This window comes from Tenebrio molitor, chromosome 4, assembly GCF_963966145.1.
Source record: "Tenebrio molitor chromosome 4, icTenMoli1.1, whole genome shotgun sequence".
Lineage (NCBI taxonomy): Eukaryota > Metazoa > Arthropoda > Insecta > Coleoptera > Tenebrionidae > Tenebrio > Tenebrio molitor.
The window spans coordinates 23,801,739-23,812,725 of record NC_091049.1 but is presented as its reverse complement, the minus strand read 5'-3'; positions in this window follow the sequence as shown (position 1 = coordinate 23,812,725).

Here is a 10,987-nt window from a genome sequence, read left to right as displayed (position 1 = left end):
CGGTTTTATCATTTCTGGCGCAACCCCCTTTCGCAACCCCTACTTGACCAAAGTGACCAATCAGCTCGGTTCTACTTTACGCCGATCGCGACGCCTTTTCGAAATCTCTAGAACTTTTGAAATTACAGTTTCCGTTTATCCACCATTATTTTATATGTTTAAATTTAGACTTTTGTTAGGACCAGACCGAATGTACAAATTTGTTCTAGAATTAGAAGCCTGAAAAAGAACACTAAATTACTGGCTCTATACAATAATAAAAATCAGCACCAAGAATTAAACAGAATTTAAATGAAATAAACATAATTTAAAATGAAACAAACATAATTTAAAATGAAACAAACATAATTAAAATGAAACAAACATAATTTAAAATGAAACAAACATAATTAGAATAAAACAAACATAATTAAAATGAAACAACCTGTATTTTATTTTTAAAATTTGTAAATTTCATGATTTTATTGTTTTCGTTAGGAAGAATCATTTTAGTTTCATTTAAAACTTTACAATCATCTAAATGTTTTTTCAATACACCTTCATTCAAAAAGCGATTTAAACATCTTTCACAGAACCATTTCTTCTTTTTAACATTACCCACTTGCTTACTAATTAAACGTGATAAATTATTTATACGGGGTGATCAAGAATGACTGAGTCTGTTGGTAACAATGAAATTTGGCAAATTTAAAATTTACCAACGAAGGTTCATTTTTGTAATAGTATAAACATAACCTGCATAACCAAGAATGTTTTTAATGTCATCTCAAGTTAAAAAATCCGGTCAGTGCGTGGTCAGTGCCAATTACTAGACAAAAATCACCAGTATTTTCAATTGTTTCATTGCCAACAGACTCAGTCATTGTTGATCACGCTGTATATGTGAAATGGAATATAGTCTTGTTTGTTTCTTGTTTCTCATCATCATCATCATCCCCGCTCGTAAAATCCATATGATCTTTGTGAGTATTTTTGCTGCTAACTCCATCAGTTAAATCTTTTGAAAACATAAGTAAACTTATACGTGGTGAGAAATCAGTCTTACTCAAAAGTAAAGGTAAAATTTCCTTTTTTTCTATTGTAAAAACATTTATAGCCAATTTATTCATTATTTCAAATTTAGGAATATCCTTTAAAGCCATGGGAAATGAAATATTATCAAATTTTAAAACATTACTAAAATGAGGATATGATGATACTCTAGAAACGTTTTTATTTTTTACAGCTGGATACAAAGCGCATACAACTGACCATAGAAAACAATACTCATCATTATTTTTAATATTTATGACACTTTTCGTGTTTTGAATAAAGGTGGGTAAATCACAATAAGTTGAAAAACCAACTTTTATCGGATTAAATTTATTTATATTAACTTTTAAGTATAAGATTTCATATAATGCCCAACCACTATCTTTTTCTTGAAAATCTTCAAGTTTAGTTAAAATTTTATCATTTACATACACTTTATACCATTCGTTTAAATTTGTATTTTGATCAATAACACCATTTTTAGTTGAAAAATATTTAAAGGATGTTTCTGCGTTTCTTGGTTTAACAAACAATTCAGCAAAAACAACATTTACTTTTAACAAAGACGTTCTTACTTCTTTTTTAATTCTTAGAGAAAAACTTCGAAAAGCTTTTTTAAGAAATTCGTTTGGGCTTTTAATTTTCAAGTTTGTTATAACACCCGTTTTAATTCTACCTTTAAAACATGATTCAACATCTTGCCAAATTAGTTCTTTGTTTTTTAAATATTTAATTTCACCAAATTTAGCTTTAAAATTTTGAAGATATTTTTTCAACATAAGATAGATCTGATTCAATTTTGTTAAAACTTTTTACACGGTCACTTCTATTTTTAACACATTTGTTAAGAATTAAAATGGTTTTTCTCAAATAATTAACATATTTATGATACTCTTCTTTTGTTTTAATTAATCTACTCACCAGTTCAATATTTTTCAAAATATTGGTGGAATAGGCTTCAACGACTTGGGAACTCATTTCACTCAATTAAAGAAACAAACTAATAAAAAAAAAAACACTTAGATTTAAAAAATTAAACGGAGCCACTCATACTTACATTTCTGTTCAGTTGAGTATTTATGGTTACAGTGAAGATCATTTCTAAATCACTTACATATTTATATCAATCTGTTGGGGTGCGGTCCGCACTTAAGAATGTGTAAGACTAACACTATTATGCAGAATCATCACTTGGACGGTACGTTTTGGCGCTAACAATGCACGTTTGAAACATGTGATTTCAAATTAAATAATAAAGAGTTATTTGTGTAAAATTTGTGCTGCATTTGACTGATAATAAAATACTTTTATAAAAATGTGCACATGTTGCTCAGTTGGCATTAATTTTATCATATAACTTTCCGCGAAGAAGCAAAGTCAAATATTTTTATAATAAATTTGCTGAATGTTTAAAGTAAATATCTATTTCACCCGCTTGATATACGTATTACATTTTTTACAAATCTTCTTATAAATACTGCATTCAAAATTAATCACATCACAGTTTTCAACTGGTGTTCCAACTAGTGCTATTATAATAATGGCAACAACACCTTGTACAATTGTAGTCTTCACCGAAGATAAACTTCATTTCCCAATAAAAATGGCTAAAGTGGTTATAAAACAATTTTTCCAGTAAGTAAATATTATTATTATTATTATTATTATATTATATATAATATATATATATATGTATGTAGAAAGGGACTTTCGGGGAGCTTTTTTATTCGTTGTCGTACGAAGGTGAGGATTTCACTAAAATTCATCTAATTTTTACCTGAAGCCATTTTTATAAAGAAAAGTAAAGAAAAGACAATTTTTGTAAAAAAAGTATGCAAAGATACTTATGGGGAGTTTTTTTTGGTTTGTAGCAAAGCTAGACGTTTGAAGGAATTTTGGGGAACCTTCAAGACTTTCGAGGACTTTCGCAGCAAAATTGGTTGCCTAAAATTTCAGAACTTTGTATACTCTATTGGGACTTTCGAAGAACTTAAGTTAAAGCGAAAATAGTTGCCTAGCTTATGCAGTCTTAACTTCAAGAAAAAAATCAGCAGTATTAATTAGCCTCTGAATTAATTAAAAATACGTCAGGCAATTCTCTGCCTATACCGCATTACATTTCGGCCAACTTTATAAAAAAATATTCCTCTTTGTGAATTCACTTTAAAAAAGATACTTTTGGGGAATTCGTGTTCTTCAAAAGTACCCCTACGTGATATGAATTTTAAGGTTATATTCTATTGGAAATGATGTTACAGACTATGCTGGCCTATCTGAGACTTTTAAAAAGATCTAATTATTTTGGAGACAAAGCTGACATTAAATTGCTATCCACAGGAATCCCGCTGCAACCCCATTCTTAAAAATGTTAAATATGAAACGGAAACGGGTGACCCTCTAGTACAATTTGGCGAAATATTTTTTACAACCGATTTTACTTGATTGGTTATTAAAAAATACTCAAAATTCCTTGAAATTGTCCCAAACACAAACAAATAAAAAAGCCGGATTCCGAATCATTTTTTAATTCCCGCAGAGGTACCTTTGGGGAATTCGTGTTCTTCAAAAGAACCTTTACGTGATATCAATTTTAAGGTTATGTTCAATTGGAAATTGTGTAACAGAATATGCTGGCCCTTCTGAATCTTTTTAAAAAGACCTAATTATTTTGAAGTCAAAGTTAACATTGAATTGTTATCAACAGGAATCCTCCTGCAACCCCACTCCTAAAAATGCAAAATATGAAACGGAATCGGGTGACCCCTCTAGTCTTTAGCGAAATATTTTTACAACTGATTTTACTTCATTGATGATTAAAAAATACTCAAAATTCCTTGAAATTATCCCAATCACAAACAAATAAACAAGCCGGATTCCGAATCATTCTTCAATTCCCGCAAAGGTACTTTTGGGGAATTCGTGTTCCTCAAAAGTACCTTTACGTGATATGCGTTTTAGGAGTATGTTCAATTGGAAATGATGATACAGATTATCCTGGCCCTTCTGAGATTTTTTAAAAAGACCTAATTATGCTGAAGACAAAGTTGTCATTAAATGATTATCAATAGGAATCACGCTGCAACCCCATTCGTAAATATGTAAAATATGAAACGGAATCGGATGACCCCTCTAGTTTTTGGCGAAATATTTTTATAACCGATTTTACTTGATTGGTGATTAAAAAATACTCAAAATTCCTTGAAACTATCCCAAACACAAATAAAAAAAAGCCGGATTCCGAATCATTCTCCAATTCCCGCAAAGGTACTTTTGGGGAATTCGTGTTCCTCAAAAGTACCTTTACGTGATATCCGTTTTAGGAACATGTTCAATTGGAAATGATGTTACAGATTATCCTAGCCTTTCTAAGCCATTTTAAAAAGACCTAATTATTTTGAAGACAAAGTTGTCATTAAATTATTATCAATAGGAATCCCACTGCAACCCCATTCGTAAATATGTAAAATATGAAACGGAATCGGATGACCCCTCTAGTATTTGGTGAAATATTTTTTTAACCGATTTTACTTGATTGGTGATTAAAAAATACTCAAAATCCCTTAAAATTATCCCAGTCACAAACGAATAAACAAGCCGGATTCCGAATCATTCTTGAATTCCCGCAAAGGTACTTTTAGGGAATTCGTGTTCCTCAAAAGTACCTTTACGTGATATCAATTTTAAAGTTACGTTCTATTTAAAATGATGTTACAGACAATGCTGGATTTTCTGAACCTTTTTAAAAAGACCTAATTATTTTGAAGACAAGTTTGTCATTAAATTATTATCAATAGGAATCCCGTTGCAACCCCATTCGTAAAAATGTAAAATATGAAACGGAATCGGGTGACCTCTCTAGTATTTGGCGAAATATTTATATAACCGATTTTACTTGATTGGTGATTAAAAAATGCTCAAAATTTCTTGAAATTATCCCAATCACAAACGAATAAACAAGCCGGATTCCGAATCATCCTTCAATTCCCGCAAAGGTACTTTTAGGGAATTCGTGTTCCTCAAAAGTACCTTTACGTGATATCAATTTTAAGGTTACGTTCTATTTAAAATGATGTTACAGGCAATGCTAGCTTTTCTGAGCCTATTTAAAAAGACCTAATTATTTTGAAGACAAGTTTGTCATTAAATTATTAACAATAGGAATCCCGCTGCAACCCCATTCGTAAAAATGTAAAATATGAAACGGAATTGGGTGACCCCTCTAGTATTTGGCGAACTATTTTTATAACCGCTTTTACTTGATTGGTGATTAAAAAATACTCAAAATTCCTTAAAATTATCCCATTCACAAACGAATAAAAAAGTCGGATTCCGGATCATTCTTCAATTCCCGCAAAGGTACTTTTGGGGAATTCGTGTTCCTCAAAAGTACCTTTACGTGATATGCGTTTTAGGAGTATGTTCAATTGGAAATGATGATACAGATTAACCTGGCCCTTCTGAGCCTTTTTAAAAAGACCTAATTATGTTGAAGACAAAGTTGTCATTAAATGATTATCAATAGGAATCCCGCTGCAACCCCATTCGTAAATATGTAAAATATGAAACGGAATCGGATGACCCCTCTAGTTTTTGGCGAAATATTTTTATAACCGATTTTAGTTGATTGGTGATTAAAAAATACTCAAAATTCCTTGAAACTATCCCAAACACAAATAAATAAAAAAGCCGGATTCCGAATTATTCTCCAATTCCCGCAAAGGTACTTTTGGGGAATTCGTGTTCCTCAAAAGTACCTTTACGTGATATGCGTTTTAGGAGTATGTTCAATTGGAAATGATGTTACAGATTATCCTGGTCCTTCTGAGCCTTTTTAAAAAGACCTAATTATGTTGAAGACAAAGTTGTCATTAAATTATTATCAATAGGAATCCCGCTGCAACCCCATTCGTAAATATGTAAAATATGAAACGGAATCGGGTGACCCTTCTAGTTTTTGGCAAAATATCTTTTACAACCGATTTTACTTGATTGGTTATTAAAAAATACTCAAAATTCCTTGAAATTATCCCAAACATAAACGAATAAACAAGCCGGATTCCGGATCATTCTTCAATTCCCGCAAAGGTACTTTTGGGGAATTCGTGTTCCTCAAAAGTACCTTTACGTGATATGCGTTTTAGGAGTATGTTCAATTGGAAATGATGTTACAGATTATCCTGGCCCTTCTGAGCCTTTTTAAAAAGAACTAATTTTTTTGAAGACAAAGTTGTCATTAAATTATTATCAATAGGAATCCCGCTGCAACCCCATTCGTAAATATGTAAAATATGAAACGGAATCGGGTGACCCTTCTAGTTTTTGGCAAAATATCTTTTACAACCGATTATACTTGATTGGTTATTAAAAAATACTCAAAATTCCTTGAAATTATCCCAAACATAAACGAATAAACAAGCCGGATTCCGGATCATTCTTCAATTCCCGCAAAGGTACTTTTGGGGAATTCGTGTTCCTCAAAAGTACCTTTACGTGATATCCGTTTTAGGAGCATGTTCAATTGGAAATGATGATACAGATTATCCTGGCCCTTCTGAGATTTTTTAAAAAGACCTAATTATGTTGAAGACAAAGTTGTCATTAAATGATTATCAATAGGAATCCCGCTGCAACCCCATTCGTAAATATGTAAAATATGAAACGGAATCGGATGACCCCTCTAGTTTTTGGCGAAATATTTTTATAACCGATTTTACTTGATTGGTGATTAAAAAATACTCAAAATTCCTTGAAACTATCCCAAACACAAATAAATAAAAAAGCCGGATTCCGAATCATTCTCCAATTCCCGCAAAGGTACTTTTGGGGAATTCGTGTTCCTCAAAAGTACCTTTACGTGATATCAATTTTAAGGTTACGTTCTATTTAAAATGATGTTACAGGCAATGCTAGCTTTTCTGAGCCTATTTAAAAAGACCTAATTATTTTGAAGACAAAGTTGTCATTAAATTATAATATAATCCCGCTGCAACCCCATTCGTAAATATGTAAAATATGAAACGGAATCGGATGACCCCTCTAGTTTTTGGCGAAATATTTTTATAACCAATTTTACTTGATTGGTGATTAAAAAATACTCAAAATTCCTTGAAATTATCCCAAACACTAATAAATAAAAAAGCCGGATTCCGAATCATTCTCCAATTCCCGCAAAGGTACTTTTGGGGAATTTGTGTTCCTCAAAAGTACCTTTACGTGATATGCGTTTTAGGAGTATGTTCAATTGGAAATGATGTTACAGACTATGCTGGTCTTTCAGAGCCTTTTTAAAAAGACCTAATTATTTTGAAGACAAATTTGTCATTAAATTATTACCAATAGGAATCCTGCTGCAACCCCACTCGTAAAAATGTAAAATATGAAACGGAATCGGGTGACCCATCTAGTATTTGTGGAAATATTTTTATAACCGCTTTTACTTGATTGGTGATTAAAAAATACTCAAAATTCCTTAAAATTATCCCATTCACAAACGAATAAAAAAGTCGGATTCCGAATCATTCTTCAATTCCCGCAAAGGTACTTTTGGGGAATTCGTGTTCCTCAAAAGTACCTTTACGTGATATGCGTTTTAGGAGTATGTTCAATTGGAAATGATGTTACAGATTATCCTGGTCCTTCTGAGCCTTTTTAAAAAGACCTAATTATGTTGAAGACAAAGTTGTCATTAAATTATTATCAATAGGAATCCCGCTGCAACCCCATTCGTAAATATGTAAAATATGAAACGGAATCGGGTGACCCTTCTAGTTTTTGGCAAAATATCTTTTACAACCGATTTTACTTGATTGGTTATTAAAAAATACTCAAAATTCCTTGAAATTATCCCAAACATAAACGAATAAACAAGCCGGATTCCGGATCATTCTTCAATTCCCGCAAAGGTACTTTTGGGGAATTCGTGTTCCTCAAAAGTACCTTTACGTGATATCCGTTTTAGGAACATGTTCAATTGGAAATGATGTTACAGATTATCCTAGCCTTTCTAAGCCATTTTAAAAAGACCTAATTATTTTGAAGACAAAGTTGTTATTAAATTATTATCAATAGGAATCCCACTGCAACCCCATTCGTAAATATGTAAAATATGAAACGGAATCGGATGACCCCTCTAGTATTTTGTGAAATATTTTTATAACCGATTTTACTTGATTGGTGATTAAAAAATACTCAAAATCCCTTAAAATTATCCCAGTCACAAACGAATAAACAAGCCGGATTCCGAATCATTCTTGAATTCCCGCAAAGGTACTTTTAGGGAATTCGTGTTCCTCAAAAGTACCTTTACGTGATATCAATTTTAAGGTTACGTTCTATTTAAAATGATGTTACAGGCAATGCTAGCTTTTCTGAGCCTATTTAAAAAGACCTAATTATTTTGAAGACAAGTTTGTCATTAAATTATTAACAATAGGAATCCCGCCGCAACTCCTTTCGTAAAAATGTAAAATATGAAACGGAATTGGGTGACCCCTCTAGTATTTGGAGAAATATTTTTATAACCGATTTTACTTGATTGGTGATTAAAAAATACTCAAAATTCCTTAAAATTATCCCATTCACAAACGAATAAAAAAGTCGGATTCCGAATCATACTTCAATTCCCGCAAAGGTACTTTTGGGGAATTCGTGTTCCTCAAAAGTACCTTTACGTGATATCCGTTTTAGGAGCATGTTCAATTGGAAATGATGATACAGATTATCCTGGCCCTTCTGAGATTTTTTAAAAAGACCTAATTATGTTGAAGACAAAGTTGTCATTAAATGATTATCAATAGGAATCCCGCTGCAACCCCATTCGTAAATATGTAAAATATGAAACGGAATCGGATGACCCCTCTAGTTTTTGGCGAAATATTTTTATAACCGATTTTACTTGATTGGTGATTAAAAAATACTCAAAATTCCTTGAAACTATCCCAAACACAAATAAAAAAAAACCGGATTCCGAATCATTCTCCAATTCCCGCAAAGGTACTTTTGGGGAATTCGTGTTCCTCAAAAGTACCTTTACGTGATATCCGTTTTAGGAACATGTTCAATTGGAAATGATGTTACAGATTATCCTAGCCTTTCTAAGCCATTTTAAAAAGACCTAATTATTTTGAAGACAAAGTTGTCATTAAATTATTATCAATAGGAATCCCACTGCAACCCCATTCGTAAATATGTAAAATATGAAACGGAATCGGATGACCCCTCTAGTATTTTGTGAAATATTTTTATAACCGATTTTACTTGATTGGTGATTAAAAAATACTCAAAATCCCTTAAAATTATCCCAGTCACAAACGAATAAACAAGCCGGATTCCGAATCATTCTTGAATTCCCGCAAAGGTACTTTTAGGGAATTCGTGTTCCTCAAAAGTACCTTTACGTGATATCAATTTTAAAGTTACGTTCTATTTAAAATGATGTTACAGACAATGCTGGCTTTTCTGAACCTTTTTAAAAAGACCTAATTATTTTGAAGACAAGTTTGTCATTAAATTATTATCAATAGGAATCCCGTTGCAACCCCATTCGTAAAAATGTAAAATATGAAACGGAATCGGGTGACCTCTCTAGTATTTGGCGAAATATTTATATAACCGATTTTACTTGATTGGTGATTAAAAAATGATCAAAATTCCTTGAAATTATCCCAATCACAAACGAATAAACAAGCCGGATTCCGAATCATTCTTGAATTCCCGCAAAGGTACTTTTAGGGAATTCGTGTTCCTCAAAAGTACCTTTACGTGATATCAATTTTAAGGTTACGTTCTATTTAAAATGATGTTACAGGCAATGCTAGCTTTTCTGAGCCTATTTAAAAAGACCTAATTATTTTGAAGGCAAGTTTGTCATTAAATTATTAACAATAGGAATCCCGCCGCAACTCCATTCGTAAAAATGTAAAATATGAAACGGAATTGGGTGACCCCTCTAGTATTTGGAGAAATATTTTTATAACCGATTTTACTTGATTGGTGATTAAAAAATACTCAAAATTCCTTAAAATTATCCCATTCACAAACGAATAAAAAAGTCGGATTCCGAATCATTCTTCAATTCCCGCAAAGGTACTTTTGGGGAATTCGTGTTCCTCAAAAGTACCTTTACGTGATATCCGCTTTAGGAACATGTTCAATTGGAAATGATGTTACAGATTATCCTAGCCTTTCTAAGCCATTTTAAAAAGACCTAATTATTTTGAAGACAAAGTTGTCATTAAATTATTATCAATAGGAATCCCACTGCAACCCCATTCGTAAATATGTAAAATATGAAACGGAATCGGATGACCCCTCTAGTATTTTGTGAAATATTTTTATAACCGATTTTACTTGATTGGTGATTAAAAAATACTCAAAATCCCTTAAAATTATCCCAGTCACAAACGAATAAACAAGCCGGATTCCGAATCATTCTTGAATTCCCGCAAAGGTACTTTTAGGGAATTCGTGTTCCTCAAAAGTACCTTTACGTGATATCAATTTTAAAGTTACGTTCTATTTAAAATGATGTTACAGACAATGCTGGCTTTTCTGAACCTTTTTAAAAAGACCTAATTATTTTGAAGACAAGTTTGTCATTAAATTATTAACAATAGGAATCCCGACGCAACTCCATTCGTAAAAATGTAAAATATGAAACGGAATTGGGTGACCCCTCTAGTATTTGGCGAACTATTTTTATAACCGCTTTTACTTGATTGGTGATTAAAAAATACTCAAAATTCCTTAAAATTATGCCATTCACAAACGAATAAAAAAGTCGGATTCCGAATCATTCTTCAATTCCCGCAAAGGTACTTTTGGGGAATTCGTGTTCCTCAAAAGTACCTTTACGTGATATGCGTTTTAGGAGTATGTTCAATTGGAAATGATGATACAGATTAACCTGGCCCTTCTGAGCCTTTTTAAAAAGACCTAATTGTGTTGAAGACAAAGT